We start from the raw sequence: 14133 nt of genomic DNA on the forward strand, positions 1-14133 counted from the left end.
CAACTCCCATAACTATTTAGGAACACAGCTCATCCTCTGTTAGCTATTTTCTGTCAGAATTTACAAGGAGAGTTGATTTACAAAGGAATTAGCAGTAATCATAGCAAATACTGGTGGATCAACAGGGATAAAGCACTCTGCTTACCCCAAGTAAATTATTCCTCAGTGTTCATGGTGGTGATTTTTACAGTTTAAAAGTACTGTCTGGTGCCTCGGATTTCTCCCCTCACAAGCAGTGTGAGCCTCCATGGCACCAGGACTTGCTCATGTCGCATTTTGAAAACCTTCTAAAACTCAGTACATACTCTGAAAGATTTTTTTAATGACACTTGAACTTCTGTGGTGTTGTAGTATGTTTTATTATTGAATATGAAAGGAAGAACTTTATTCAGAAGAGCTTTGTTGAGCTTCAGACTCTGGCTCAGGACTAGAAAGAGGAGTAAACAGTCCCGTTGGATGATTCTCTGTCAAAGGAAACAAAGACACCGAGGGAATCACAAAACGTTCAATACTCCATCCTGACTTTGGAACAGTAAGTGAGATCTGTCCAGTCTCAAGGAAGCGGTGGTGCAGTCACACCTACGCTATCGAGGGTTTCTGGAGAGGAGTCGTCTTTTCTTCCAAGGGACTGCAAACCCGCACAACTGGGGCTTGGGGATGTCCCTGACCTGGGAGAGCAGCCAAGGGGACACCTGCTTTGTCCATAGGACCGAAGGCCAGCCAGACCTGATGACAGGTCTCCCTGTGGAACCTGAGAAGCAGCTGGGCTTGGTCCAGTGCTAGTGTGAACTAAGAACAACATGAGCATCTCTGCTACACTTGGGGACTGCTCTTTAAAATTGAGAGTCACACGGATGGCTCAGGGAACAGCCACTTCTGTATGTGCTTTGGCTCTGGGCTATTTACCATCGCTTGCTGCAGACCAGGTGTGAATTCCTTCTTCCCCTTTTCTCCTAGCCCTTGCATTCTCACGTTTCCCTCCACAAAGATGCCATCAGATCAGAACTGAAAAGCTAAAACCTGTGGCCCAAGTGACCTACTGCTTTAGACTTCCCTCCCCTAAAACCCTAGTTCCCCCTCGCACAGGGAATTCTACCACCTGAATTCACTGGTATATCACAAAAAAGACGGTGTTGTGTTTTCATGTCCCCCCTCCCCAACCCCACCAACTGCTGCCAACATCCATTCCCACCAAGACAAATCCCCAGGAAGTGGTGGAAAGAAGAGCCTAGGACATGGGTCGTGTGCTTGGCCAAAACCTTGAAGTGGAAGGCTCTTGGACGACAGGTCAGGGGGCCACTGAGAGCTGAGTAATTTAGCCTTTTGTGGACTCAGCCAGGGAATGACCCCTGTGGTGACTCCCAGGCCATTCTCACACCAACCCGGCACAGTGACATCACAATACAAACAGCTACTGGATGACAGTTACAGTTAGACAGAGTGAGCCCTCCGTTCAGATCACTCAAGTCTCGCTTGGCTCCTGGCGGGAAGGAAGGAGGTGAGGGAGGTCCTCTGTGCCCTGCAGAAGGACACGGATAGCTGACAGAGCTGACTAGTGGGACTACCAGGAGTGCTACCGTGGGTGAGGGCCACAGGACCCAAGTGGGAGTTACAGCCAGGCCTCAACAGATGACAGCGCCACAGGAGCGGAGCAGGGCTGAAACGGTGGGGAGAAGAGAGGCCTTAGCTCGAGATGCCACTAAGACTTGCAGTGACCAAGTGGACAAGAGAAATAAGGGGTGCCAGAGAAACAAGGCAAGAACACAAGGCCCCATGCTGTCCTGGGGAGCAATAGGGAGAAAGAGAAATATGGAAATCTGAAAGCCTAAGTATTTAAATATTTTTAAACATGAGTTACCTAAAAGGACCATCTAAATTATTAGATTGGGTGGAGTTTCATAATGTGTATTATAGGTTCTCTCTTTCCACCGTCACCAAACTCTCTCTCTCTCTCTCCTCTCACACACACACACACACACACCCATTCCAGACCCAGATCCAGGTGAGTAGAAAGCTTATGCAGCAGATCAGATCATACATAGGAAGTAAAGAAGCCACACTTTTTTTGCACACCTTGAGTATGCTGTGAGTAAATGACGGCCCTTCTACCCTCACTGTGCTGAGCAACTCCTCAGAGGCAGGCAGGGCACGTGAGAAACAGCCGGATGCAGTGCTGGGCCTGCTCCCAAGGCATTCACACCTGGCATGGGAGGTCAATGCAAAACCACCACAATCTTCTTCGGCAAATCCTGTGCCAGAGATATAACCAAATATTGTTGGAGCACAAAGAAGAGGGAAATTACTCCTGGTAGAGGTGGGACAAGGCTCCACAGGTGTAGACATGCAAGCCAGATTTAACAGCTCAATGTAACAATATTCCATGTGTCCTGATATATACCTTCAACTGTGCTGGACCCATGCATCTTGAGGGTACAGTCGGGAAGGGGAGGCAGGCACGAAGAGATAAATTCTATAAAATACATTAAGTCTTAAAACAGACTGCTTTGGGCATTATGGAAAAATTATAAAGTTTGAACTTGTCAACTTCAATTTCTAAAGAACACCAAGAAACCCAAAGTTGAAAGGAATCAGTGGCAAAGTTCACTGGACTCTCCATCTCCTGCTTAGGAGAAAAGAGCACTTTAAAATAGGTATTCCGAGAAGAGGTCAGGGGAAGAGAAGGGGGAGGGGAGGAATATGAGATAATTTCCAAGTGATTTCCTGAATTTCTTCCCTTCAGATTTTGGAATATAATACCTTTGGTCCCACTTGAAAAGGCAGTAACCATGAGTCCAGTATACTATTTATGTCTCCCTCAGCCAAAAACAGTTCATCTGCCAGCCAGCAGCCCTGCTCCCCTTCCAGAGAAGGCAGAAGAACAATAAACATAAACGGAGAGGAAGGAAGGAGACAGGCAAGTAGTGCCCACTTAAGATGACGCCCTACGGGCAGCAGTGGACACTGTCTCGAACAAATGAAGGCACAGGGAAGAAAACATTAGGAAGACTTTCTAGATAATTTCTTCTTCTCCAAAATGTGGTCTGTAAGAGGGGAAGGGATCCCAAAAGGAGAGAACACGAGTTAAATAGGGCAATTCTTGTTATTTTCATTTCTCTACCCTACCTGAATCTCACAAGTAGAGGGCAGATGTGGGACAGGACCACCCCCCTACTTTGGAAAGTGACTCTCTGGTGGCCGTTTCAAAACAGGTTACAAATCTATGTATCTCTGGGGCAAAGTGATGGGTCATTTCGTAGGGATGAATGCAAAGGCAGAAAGATGTTAAATATCTATTAAGGATTCCCTCCCAAAAGCTGCCTGGGTGCCCAAGACGAACCAAGGTGTCCAGATGCTAGATGAGCAGGTATCTGGGCACCACTGCTGAGGCTTCTGCAGAGGGATAGGAGATGTCTGCTCCTAGACCAAGGCGGGGAAGGTGGGGGGGGGAGCAGGACCTGCACAGAGAATGGACAAAAGTGGGGAAGGCCAGGGAAGATGGATCACCCAACTACTTGATTTTATTACCAGAAAGTTTCCTTATTCTTAGAGACTTCTTACTGGCTCTTGTGATCCACTTGGTAAGGATTTGTTCCTACTGTTGTCCAAGAATGAGAGCAGATAACTGGACCTTGTTGAACATACTGTCCAGAATGCTTTCCTTCACATTTTTGTGATATAGGTGCCTCCATGGCAGCAAGTCAACAGGCGGTGATAATGAGATAAGCAGGGAAGAAAGCATTTTGAAGAAGTAACAGCAATAGTACTATTATGGGAATAGTAAGATTGGTCATTGTATTGGCATTATTCTAAATTGATTCTAGTGCAATGATTCCCAAAGCCAACACTGAATTCTAATTTCCTGGGAGCTTTGAAAAATATAGAAACCCAGGCCAGATTTTAGACCAAAGTATGAAATGACAAAATCATACTGATAATTCTGACCTTGTAGCGTGGTGGTCACACTTTCAGACAAATAATCTGAATAATTAAATGGCCTTGTGTGGTTTGAATCATCTTGACCTGTGCTTTCTAAACTGTATTCCATAGAACACTTGGCCCACAGGATGTTAACAGGCATTGCTCACAAAAAGCCTTCTGGACGGAAATGTTGTGAAAATCCAGGTTTAACAAAGTTAAGCAAACTTTGTTTGGTGTTTGTCTTCTCAAGATCTTTTTCCGTGGATGCAAACTCACTCAGACTCTCTGAGGTAAGGCTATTGTATAAGGTATTTCCCCCCCTAGATTTGACAAAAAAGATTTGTGTTTTTCTTTTAAACCCCTCAGGGCTCAAAAGTTCTATTGTATAGGATTTGGGGAGCACTGCTCTGTGGCCACCCTGCTCTGCCAAGGGAATCCAGAAAACTTGGGATGAAATAAAAATTATACAAGACAGTTTCCCTCCTCTTTATGCACTTAAAATTTTCTATCATATAGCAAGAGAAAAAGATAAGGAGCAAAAAACATGCAAGATCATGCATTCATGGAAACAAAGCGGTAAACCACAACATGTGACTGTCCCTGGAACCAGTTTTCTATTTTAAGAACATTTCATCCACCCCTTTCTAGTATTATGACATTATCACCTGATAAACCAAAGATTTCATAAGTTAAATGAGAGGTGGTCTCAGATATTTTGATGTAGTTCATTTTTACTTCTGCATGATGGAAGAATAATTTTAAAAATTCTTTCCCTTTGTCTCTTACGACTTTTCTCTAGTATTTTTTCTTTTTCTCTCTGGACACTCCTGGACGACCAGCTAACATAATTTACCAGGACAAATGGGCATATCATTATGACTGCCAGGTCTCAGTGGTGTGTACTATTCCACATTTGGAATTTTGCCCCTGAATTAAACATAGAACCACCACAACCTATTTGTTCTCCCTCATTCATATGCTTTTGGTTAGAAGAATTTCTGGCCAAAACTACGAATAGCCAATAATAAGTTGTTTAGCCACCCACCCCCAGAACATTTTTGACACAAACTGAGTAATTTTTCTTGGGTTTTATTTAAATTTTTCCTAACATTCTTCTAAGCAACTCAGGGTTGGTTTTGTTTTATTTTGTGTTTACTATAACACATGTACAAATGTGAGATAAAAATAAAGTGTTCCCTAGTTTATGTTCTTTAAAAAATATCGGAGAAGATGTCAAATGAAATAAATATTTCACAAATGATAAACACACTTGTCATTGGCATTCCCTGTAGAGTACCCCACTAGACTGTCTTAAATTTTACAAACTTTGTTCTATTTCAGAAAGAATACCTGGTCATTGCAGAAAATTTATAAAATACCTATTAGAAAATAAGAGAAAATAGAAGTCACATCAAATTGTTCTACCTAGAGATAATAATTATTAATATTTTATCATATATCCATAGATAGATTTTTTTAAGTGATGATTTTTTGGCCTTCTCTGTACTAATTATTTGGTAGAATCCTTTTATACCTAGTAGGCTATAAATCTCTTCCCATGTTACAAATGCTTTTCTCCAACATAATTTCAACAATAACATAGTTTGTCACTAAATATGTACCATAATTTTTACAATCACTCTATTAATGGAGGACATTCAGGTTGTTTTTAATTTTTGCTATTTTAAATACATTTAAATTAAATTTTTATGGCTGTATTTTTTACGCTCTTTTTATTAGGATAAACTTTAGAAGTCCAATATCAGGATTAAAGGAAAAGAATACTTTTTAATGCTTATCGCTAAACTCTCCACCACAAAATGCACAGCAATCTTTTCTTTTTCACCAGCAGAACATGAGCATGCCCACTTCTCCAGATCTTCACAAATACCTGGTAAGACTGTTTGAAAGGCAATTGAAATACATTTGCATAGATATATATTTTGTCTCATTTTTTTATTCCTTGGATTTTCAATGGAAATTTTAGAAGGGGGGAAATAAAGGGCTTGATATAAGATTATTATCTTTAACTGGAATGGCTCCCCTCCATCCCAATTAGATTTTAACTGAAGGAAGTTATTTATGTTTCTAATATAAACAGTAAAGAAGTCATGTTCGATCCTCCCTGCTTCTCTGCCTAGCAACTCAGAAGCTTTCCATCATTCATGCAGTCTAGCCTCTTGCCAGATTGCTCTTAGCATAGCATTGCTCATGGTTCCAGTCTTTACCAAGAGCACAGATGTCCCATTTATACCAGTCAGTCCTGACTGTAGACAATAAAGCATCAAGAAGTGGCAACCAATATTGCAAGTCTCAGAAGATCCCTAAATGCCTAGTTATTAACAGAAGTATTAAAAAAAATTACAGATTTTATGTCTTGTGTGAGAAAGGTGTTGGGACCAAGAGAAGAAAAAGAGGCTGAAAGAAGAAAATGAGGAAAGAAAGGAGGGGGGCAAAGAAAGACAGATACGGGGGAGGGAGGAGTGACGAAAAAATGTGTAAACCCTTAGAAATGAGCATTCCTGTATTTCCCTCCACAAGTGACAGGAAGCAGGTTAATCTGTTACCTATTTCATTTTGCCCAAAGGCTTCCATTAGACTAAACTTGACTCTTAAACGTGTACATCATTACTGTCTCATCCTCAGGCAGTGATTCTCAAGCAGGGGCAATTTTGTTGCCCACAGGAAAGTTAGCAATGTCTGGCGACATTCTGGTCATAACAAGAGTGTTACTAGCCTCTAGTGTGTTAGTGGCCAGGGATGCGGCTAACCGTATGATGCACAGGACAGCCTGCCACAACAAAGGATTATTTGACTTGAAATATGTGTAATGCCAAGAAACCTTGCTCCAAAGAAAACAAAAGATTAGTTATCTGCATTTAGAGAGCTTATTGGAGAAAAGCAATGCCACTGGCTGTCTCTTCATTTAAAAAAATGCAATATAAAATAAGCTAAAGAACAACAAAAAATCTCTAGCAGACCATAGATACTTTCTACTTAATTGATTTTCTTGTTTATTTTATTTTTACAGCTTTATTGATGTATAACTGATTTACAAAGACCTACACATATTTAATGTGAATAATTTGATGAGTTTGGACAGATGCAAACACCTGTGATACTATCACCACATCAAGGTAACAGACAGATCCAACACCTCACAGAGTTTTCTTGTGTCCCTTGGCTTTGTTTCTTTTTCATTTGCTTTAAGTGGTAAGAGCATTTAACATGAGATCTACTCTCTTAACAGATTTTGAAGTGCCCAATACCAAATTAACTATTGGCACTATATTGTACAGCAGATCTCTAAAATGTATTCATTTAGCATAGCTAAAATTTTCTACCCATTGAATAATTGTTTTAGGTATAAGGTAATATTCATTAGCTTTCTCTTCCTGTTTTTTTTTTTACTATAATATACAATATTTTACTGGAAGCTGTGAAAGTACTGCCAAAAGTTTAAGTTATAGATAGTTCATCTTTTTTATTCACACTAAGCTAAAATTTACTTTATACAGTCATGACAAATAAAAATTAATAAATATGTAAATAAAACATCCGTCAGGAATGTACTATATGTCTGTCCAACATTCTATGTAATATCTATGTGAAAGACACAAAATCACAGTAACGTCGTATATACATAAATATATGTATCTCTATATAACAGATATACGTCACATATGCAGTCATGTATTGCAGATACATCACAACAAAATAGGAGTGTTCTCCATAGCACTCTATTGATATCCTGAGTGTTTTAAAACTTCCTGTTTCAGAGTCTGATTTGTAGCTTTAAAAATCAAAAAGTTAAACTCTTTCAGTGACTCCATTGTTTAGTAAGTTCTTTTTTTAAAAGATTTTATTTATTTATTTAGAGAGAGAGCATGCTGTGAGCAGGGGAAGGGCAGAGGGAGAAAGAGAAGGAGAATCTCAAGCAGACTCTGCGCTGAGCATGGAGCCTGAGTGGGGCTCCATCTCACGACCCCGAGATTATGACCTGAGCCAAAATTAAGAGTAGGATGCTTAATTCACTGAGCCATCCAGGTGCCCCTCCATTGTTTAATAAATTCTTAAAATTCACGTTACCAAAGATGGTCCAATATTTTAAAACCTATTAATATAAGGGCGGAGCAAGAAGGCGGAGGAGTAGGAGACCTGGATTTCGTCTGGTCTCAGGAATTCAGCTGAATAGGGATCAAACCATTCTGAACACCTACGAACTCAACAGGAGATCGAAGAGGAGATTAGCAACAACCCTCTGAACAGAGAAGCGACCACTTACTGGAAGGTAGGACGTGCGGAGAAGTGAATCCAAGGCGATATTCGGGAGGATAGACGGCGGGGGAGGGGCCTCCGTCGGCCGCTTCTGGCAAGTGATAGAGCCGCGGAGCACAAAATCGGACCTTTTAGAAGCCGGCTCCGCTGAGGGACGTCGCTCCAGTGGCTAAGCGGGGGGTGGAATCCTCCCGGGACAGTGTGGTCTCAGGACCCTTGGGGTCACAAAAAGACCGGGGGTGACTGAGTGCGGCAGAGCTCCCAGGTATTGGAGCGGGGAAGCCGGCTGCAGAGACGGAGCCGAGGCGCGGGCTCTCAGCTCGGGGTGGCCATAAACTGTGATCCACGACACAGGCCACTGCTCCTCCAGCAGGGACCCAACAAGCAGCAGATCCGGGGAGACTCCCCTTTCTCTCCCGGGAGGAGTGGTGCGGGAGCGCACCGCAGGTATCTCCTGGGTTTGGAGACTCCACACGGGGTCGGGTGCCAGAGATAGAAACGCTCGCTCACAGGCCGGGTGAGCACGGAGTGCGGCCGGAGACCGGGGACATGGGAGTGACTGCTTTTCTCTGGGGGAACATTGAGGAGCGGAGCCCCGAGTTCTCAGCTCCTCCAGGTGGAGATTGGGAGGCGACCATTTTCGCCCTGGTCCTCCAAAGCTGTACCGAGAGCTTGCAGGGAACTAAAGCTCCTGAGAGCAAACCCGGGCAGCTTGCTTAGACCAGACCGACAAGGGCGGGGCAATTCCACCTCCGGCAAAGACATTTCAAAACCACTGGCAACAGGCCCCTCCCCCAGAAGATCAGCACGAACAGCCAGCAAGCCAAGACCAAGTTTACAGATCAAGGAGAACGAGAGAACTCCAGCGCTAGGGGAATACTGCACATAGAATTCATGGCTTTTTTTTACCATGATTCATTAGTTCATCAAAGTTAATTTTTTTAACTGTTTTTTTTTTAATTTTTCTTTTTCCCTTTTTCAACCAACATCTTATCAATCCCTTTTTTAAAAAAAACATTTCTTTTTTATTTTTCATTTTTAGAGTCATATTTTATCCCTTCATAGTAGTTACCCTTATTTTTGACATATATTTATAAGTTGTTCTCTCTTTAAAATTTTGAGATACAGTTTCTTCTAACAGATCAAAATATACCCTCAATCACTAGTGTATGGCTTTGTTCTATTCTCCTGCCTGACCGCATTCTCTCCCTTTTTTCTTTTTTTTTTTAAATCTTCTTCTTTCTTTTTTCAAACAACTTATCTATCAATTCCTTTTATAAAATCTTTTATAATTTTCATCTTTACAATCATCTTCCATCCCTTCATTGTATCGACCCTTATTTTCTACATATATGTCTTTCTTCCTTTAAAATTTTAGGAGGCACTTTTTTCTAACAGACCAAAATACGCCCAAAATCTAGTGTGTGGCACTGATCTATGCACTACCTGATCATATTTGATCATATTCTGGTTTTTTTGTATTGTTCTGTTTTTGTTTTTTTCTTTTTTTTTCTTTTTTTTCTCTTTCTTTTTTCTTTCTTTCCCTTTCTTTTCCCCTGGTATCAGGTCTTTTCTGATTTGTATACAGTATATTTGCTGGGGACGTTGTTAACCTGTTGGCATTCTGTTCTCTCATTCATCTGTTCTCCTCTGGACAAAAGGACAAGACAAAAAAATCACCTCACCAAAAAGAACAAGAGGTAGTACCGTCAGCCAGGGACCTACTCAATACGGATATTAGTACGACGTCGGACCTAGAGTTCAGAATCATGACTTTAAAGATACTAGCTGGGCTTGAAAAAAGCGTGGAAGTTATTAGAGAAACCCTTTCTGGAGAAATAAAAGAACTAAAATCTAACAAAGTCGAAATCAAAAAGGCTATTGATGAGGTGCAATCAAAAATGGGGGCACTAACTGCTAGGATAAATGAGGCAGAAGAGAGAATCAGTGATATAGAAGACCAAATGATGGAAAATAAAGAGGCTGAGAAAAAGAGAGAGAAACAACTACAGGATCACGAGGGCAGAATTCGAGAGATAAGCGATACGATAAGACAAAACAACATTAGAATAATTGGGATCCCAGAAGAAGAAGAAAGAGAGAGAGGGGCAGAAGGTATACTGGAGCAAATAATAGCAGAGAACTTCCCTAATGTGGGGAAGGAAACAGGCATCAAAATCCAGGAGGCACAGAGAACCCCTCTCAAAATCAATAATAATAGGTCAACACCCCGACATCTAATAGTAAAACTTACGAGTCTCAGAGACAAAGAGAAAATCCTGAAAGCAGCTCGGGAGAAGAGATATGTAACCTACAATGGTAGAAATATTAGATTGGCAACAGACCTATCCACAGAGACCTGGCAGGCCAGAAAGGACTGGCAAGATATATTCAGAGCACTAAACGAGAAAAATAGGCAGCCAAGAATACTAAATCCAGCTAGGCTGTCATTGAAAATAGAAGGAGAGATCAAAAGCTTCCAGAACAAACAAAAAATACGGGATTTGCAAACACGAAAACAGCCCTATAAGAAATATTGAAAGGGGTCCTCTAAGCAAAGAGAGAGCCTAAAAGCAGCATAGACCAGAAAGGAACACAGACATTATACAGTAACAGTCACCTTACAGGCAATACAATGGCACTAAATTCATACCTTTCAATAGTTATCCTGAATGTAAATGGGCTAAATGCCCCAATCAAAAGACAAAGGCTATCAGATTGGATTCAAAAACAAGACCCATCGATATGCTGTCTGCAAGAGACTCATTTTAGATGCAAAGACACGCCCAGATTGAAAGTGAGGGGGTGGAAAACCATTTACCATGCTAACGGACACCATAAGAAAGCTGGGATGGCAATCCTTATATCAGACAAATTAGATTTTAAAACAAAGACTGTAATAAGAGATGAGGAAGGACACTATATCCTACTTAAAGGGTCTATCCAACAAGAAGATCTAACAGTTGTAAATATCTATGCCCTGAACATGGGAGCAGCCAATTATATAAGGCAATTAATAACAAAAGTGAAGAAACACATTGACAACAATACAATAATAGTTGGGGACTTTAACACCCCCCTCACTGAAACGGACAGATCATCTAAGCAAAAGATCAACAAGGAAATAAAGACTTTAAATGACACACTGGACCAAATGGACTTCACAGACATATTCAGAACATTCCATCCCAAGGCAACAGAATACACATTCTTCTCTAGTGCCCATGGAACATTCTCCAGAATTGATCACATCCTAGGTCACAAATCAGGTCTCAACTGGTACCAACAGATTGGGATCATTCCCTGCATGTTTTCAGACCACAATGCTTTGAAACTAGAACTCAATCACAAGAAGAAAGTCGGAAAGAAATCAAATACATGGAGGCTAAAGAGCATCCTACTAAAGAATGAATGGGTCAACCAGGAAATTAAAGAAGAATTAAAAAAATTCATGGAAACCAATGAAAATGAAAACACAACTGTTCAAAATCTTTGGGATACAGCAAAGGCAGTCCTGAGAGGAAAGTATATAGCAATACAAGCTTTTCTCAAGAAACAAGAAAGGTCTCAAATACACAACCTAACCCTACACCTAAAGGAGCTGGAGAAAGAACAGCAAATAAAGACTAAACCCAGCAGGAGAAGAGAAATAATAAAAATCAGAGAAGAAATCAATGAACTAGAAACCAAGAGAACAGCAGAACAGATCAACGAAACTAGGAGCTGGTTCCTTGAAAGAATTAACAAGATTGATAAACCCCTGGCCAGACTTATCAAAAAGAAAAGAGAAATGACCCTCTGACCCTCTTCCCTCTCGTGCTCTCTCTCTCTCATTCTCTCTCTCTCAAATAAATAAATAAAATCTTAAAAAAAAAATATTTAAAAAGAGAAATGACCCAAATCAACAAAATCATGAATGAGAGAGGAGAGATCACAACCAACACCAAAGAAATACAAACAATTCTAAGAACATATTATGAGCAACTCTATGCCAGCAAATTAGATAACCTGGAAGAAACGGGTGAATTCCTAGAGATATATCAACTACCAAAACTGAACCAGGAAGAAATAGAAAACCTGAACAGACCTATAGCCACTAAGGAAATTGAAGCAGTCATCAAAAATCTCCCAAGAAACAAGAGCCTGGGGCCAGATGGCTTCCCAGGGGAATTCTATCAGACATTTCAAGAAGAATTAATACCTATTCTCGTGAAACTGTTCCAAAAAATAGAAATGGAAGGAAAACTTCCAAACTCATTTTATGAGGCCAGCATTACCTTGATCCCAAAACCAGACCCCATCAAAAAGGAGAATTACAGACCAATATCCTTGATGAACATGGATGCAAAAATTCTCACCAAAACACTAGCCAATAGGATCCAACAGTACATTAAAAGGATTATTCACCACGACCAAGTGGGATTTATCCCCGGGCTGCAAGGATGGTTCAACATCCGCAAATCAATCAACGTGATACAATACATTAACAAAAGAAAGAACAAGAATCATATGATCCTCTCAATAGATGCAGAAAAAGCATTTGACAAAGTACAGCATCCTTTCTTGATCAAAACTCATCAGAGTATAGGGATAGAGGGTACATACCTCAATATCATCAAAGCCATCTAGGAAAAACCTACAGCGAATATCATTCTCAATGGGGAAAAGCTGAGAGCTTTTCCCCTAAGGTCAGGAACGCGGCAGAGATGTCCACTCTCACCACTGCTATTCAACATAGTATTAGAAGTCCTAGCCACAGCAATCAGACAACAAAAAAGAAACCAAAGGCATCCAAATTGGCAAAGAGGAAGTCAAACTCTCACTCTTTGCAGATGATATGATACTGTATGTGGAAAACACAAAAGACTCCACCCCAAAACTGCTAGAACTCATACACGAATTCAGTAAGGTAGCAGGATATAAAATCAATGCACAGAAATCAGTGGCATTCCTATACACCAACAACAAGACAGAAGAGAGACAAATCAAGGAGTTGATCCCATTTACAATTGCACCCAAAACCATAAGATACCTAGGAATAAATTTAACCAAAGAGGCAAAGGATCTGTACTCAGAAAACTATAAAATACTCATGAAAGAAATTGAAGAAGACACAAAGAAATGGAAAAACGTTCCATGCTCATGGATTGGGAGAACAAACATTGTGAAGATGTCAATGCTACCTAGAGCAATCTACACATTCAATGCAATCCCCATCAAACTACCATCCACTTTTTTCAAAGAAATGGAACAAATAATCCTAAAATTTGTATGGAACCAGAAGAGACCCCGAATAGCCAGAGGAATGTTGAAAAAGAAAAGCAAGGCTGGCGGCATCACAATTCCGGACTTCCAGCTCTATTACAAAGCTGTCATCATCAAGACAGTATGGTATTGACACAAAAACAGACACATAGATCAATGGAACAGAATCGAGAGCCCAGAAATGGACCCTCAACTCTATGATCAACTAATCTTTGACAAAGCAGGAAAGAATGTCCAATGGAAAAAAGACAGTCTCTTCAACAAATGGTGCTGGGAAAATTGGACAGCCACATGCAGAAGAATGAAACTGGACCATTTCCTTACACCACACACAAAAATAGACTCCAAATGGTTGAAAGACCTAAACGTGAGACAGGTGTCCATCAAAATCCTAAAGGAGAACACAGGCAGCAACCTCTTCGACCTCAGCCGCAGCAACTTCTTCCCAGAAACATCGCCAAAGGCAAGGGAAGCAAGGGCAAAAATGAACTATTGGGATTTCATCAGGATAAAAAGCTTTTGCACAGCAAAAGAAACAGTCCACAAAACCAAAAGACAACCGACAGAATGGGAGAAAATATTTGCAAATGACATATCAGATAAAGGGCTAGTATCCAAAATCTATAAAGAACTTATCAAACTCAACACCCAAAGAACAAATAATCCAATCAA

The 14133-nt window shown here is 40.8% G+C and overlaps 1 protein-coding gene and 1 long non-coding RNA gene across 9 annotated transcripts in view; one reads left to right on the forward strand and one right to left on the reverse strand.

The window, feature by feature from the left end:
* PDE1C (phosphodiesterase 1C) overlaps nt 1–14133 on the reverse strand; it is a 537291-nt gene that overhangs the window by 116647 nt on the left and 406511 nt on the right. The gene's annotated exons all lie outside the window — the stretch shown is intronic.
* On the forward strand, nt 1397–7166 carry LOC113912028. Its single transcript, XR_003516666.2, has 4 exons — nt 1397–1498; nt 4048–4208; nt 5771–5812; nt 6950–7166. It is a non-coding gene; the product is annotated as an uncharacterized LOC113912028 (long non-coding RNA).

This window comes from Zalophus californianus, chromosome 12 (genome assembly GCF_009762305.2).
Source record: "Zalophus californianus isolate mZalCal1 chromosome 12, mZalCal1.pri.v2, whole genome shotgun sequence".
Taxonomy (NCBI): domain Eukaryota; kingdom Metazoa; phylum Chordata; class Mammalia; order Carnivora; family Otariidae; genus Zalophus; species Zalophus californianus.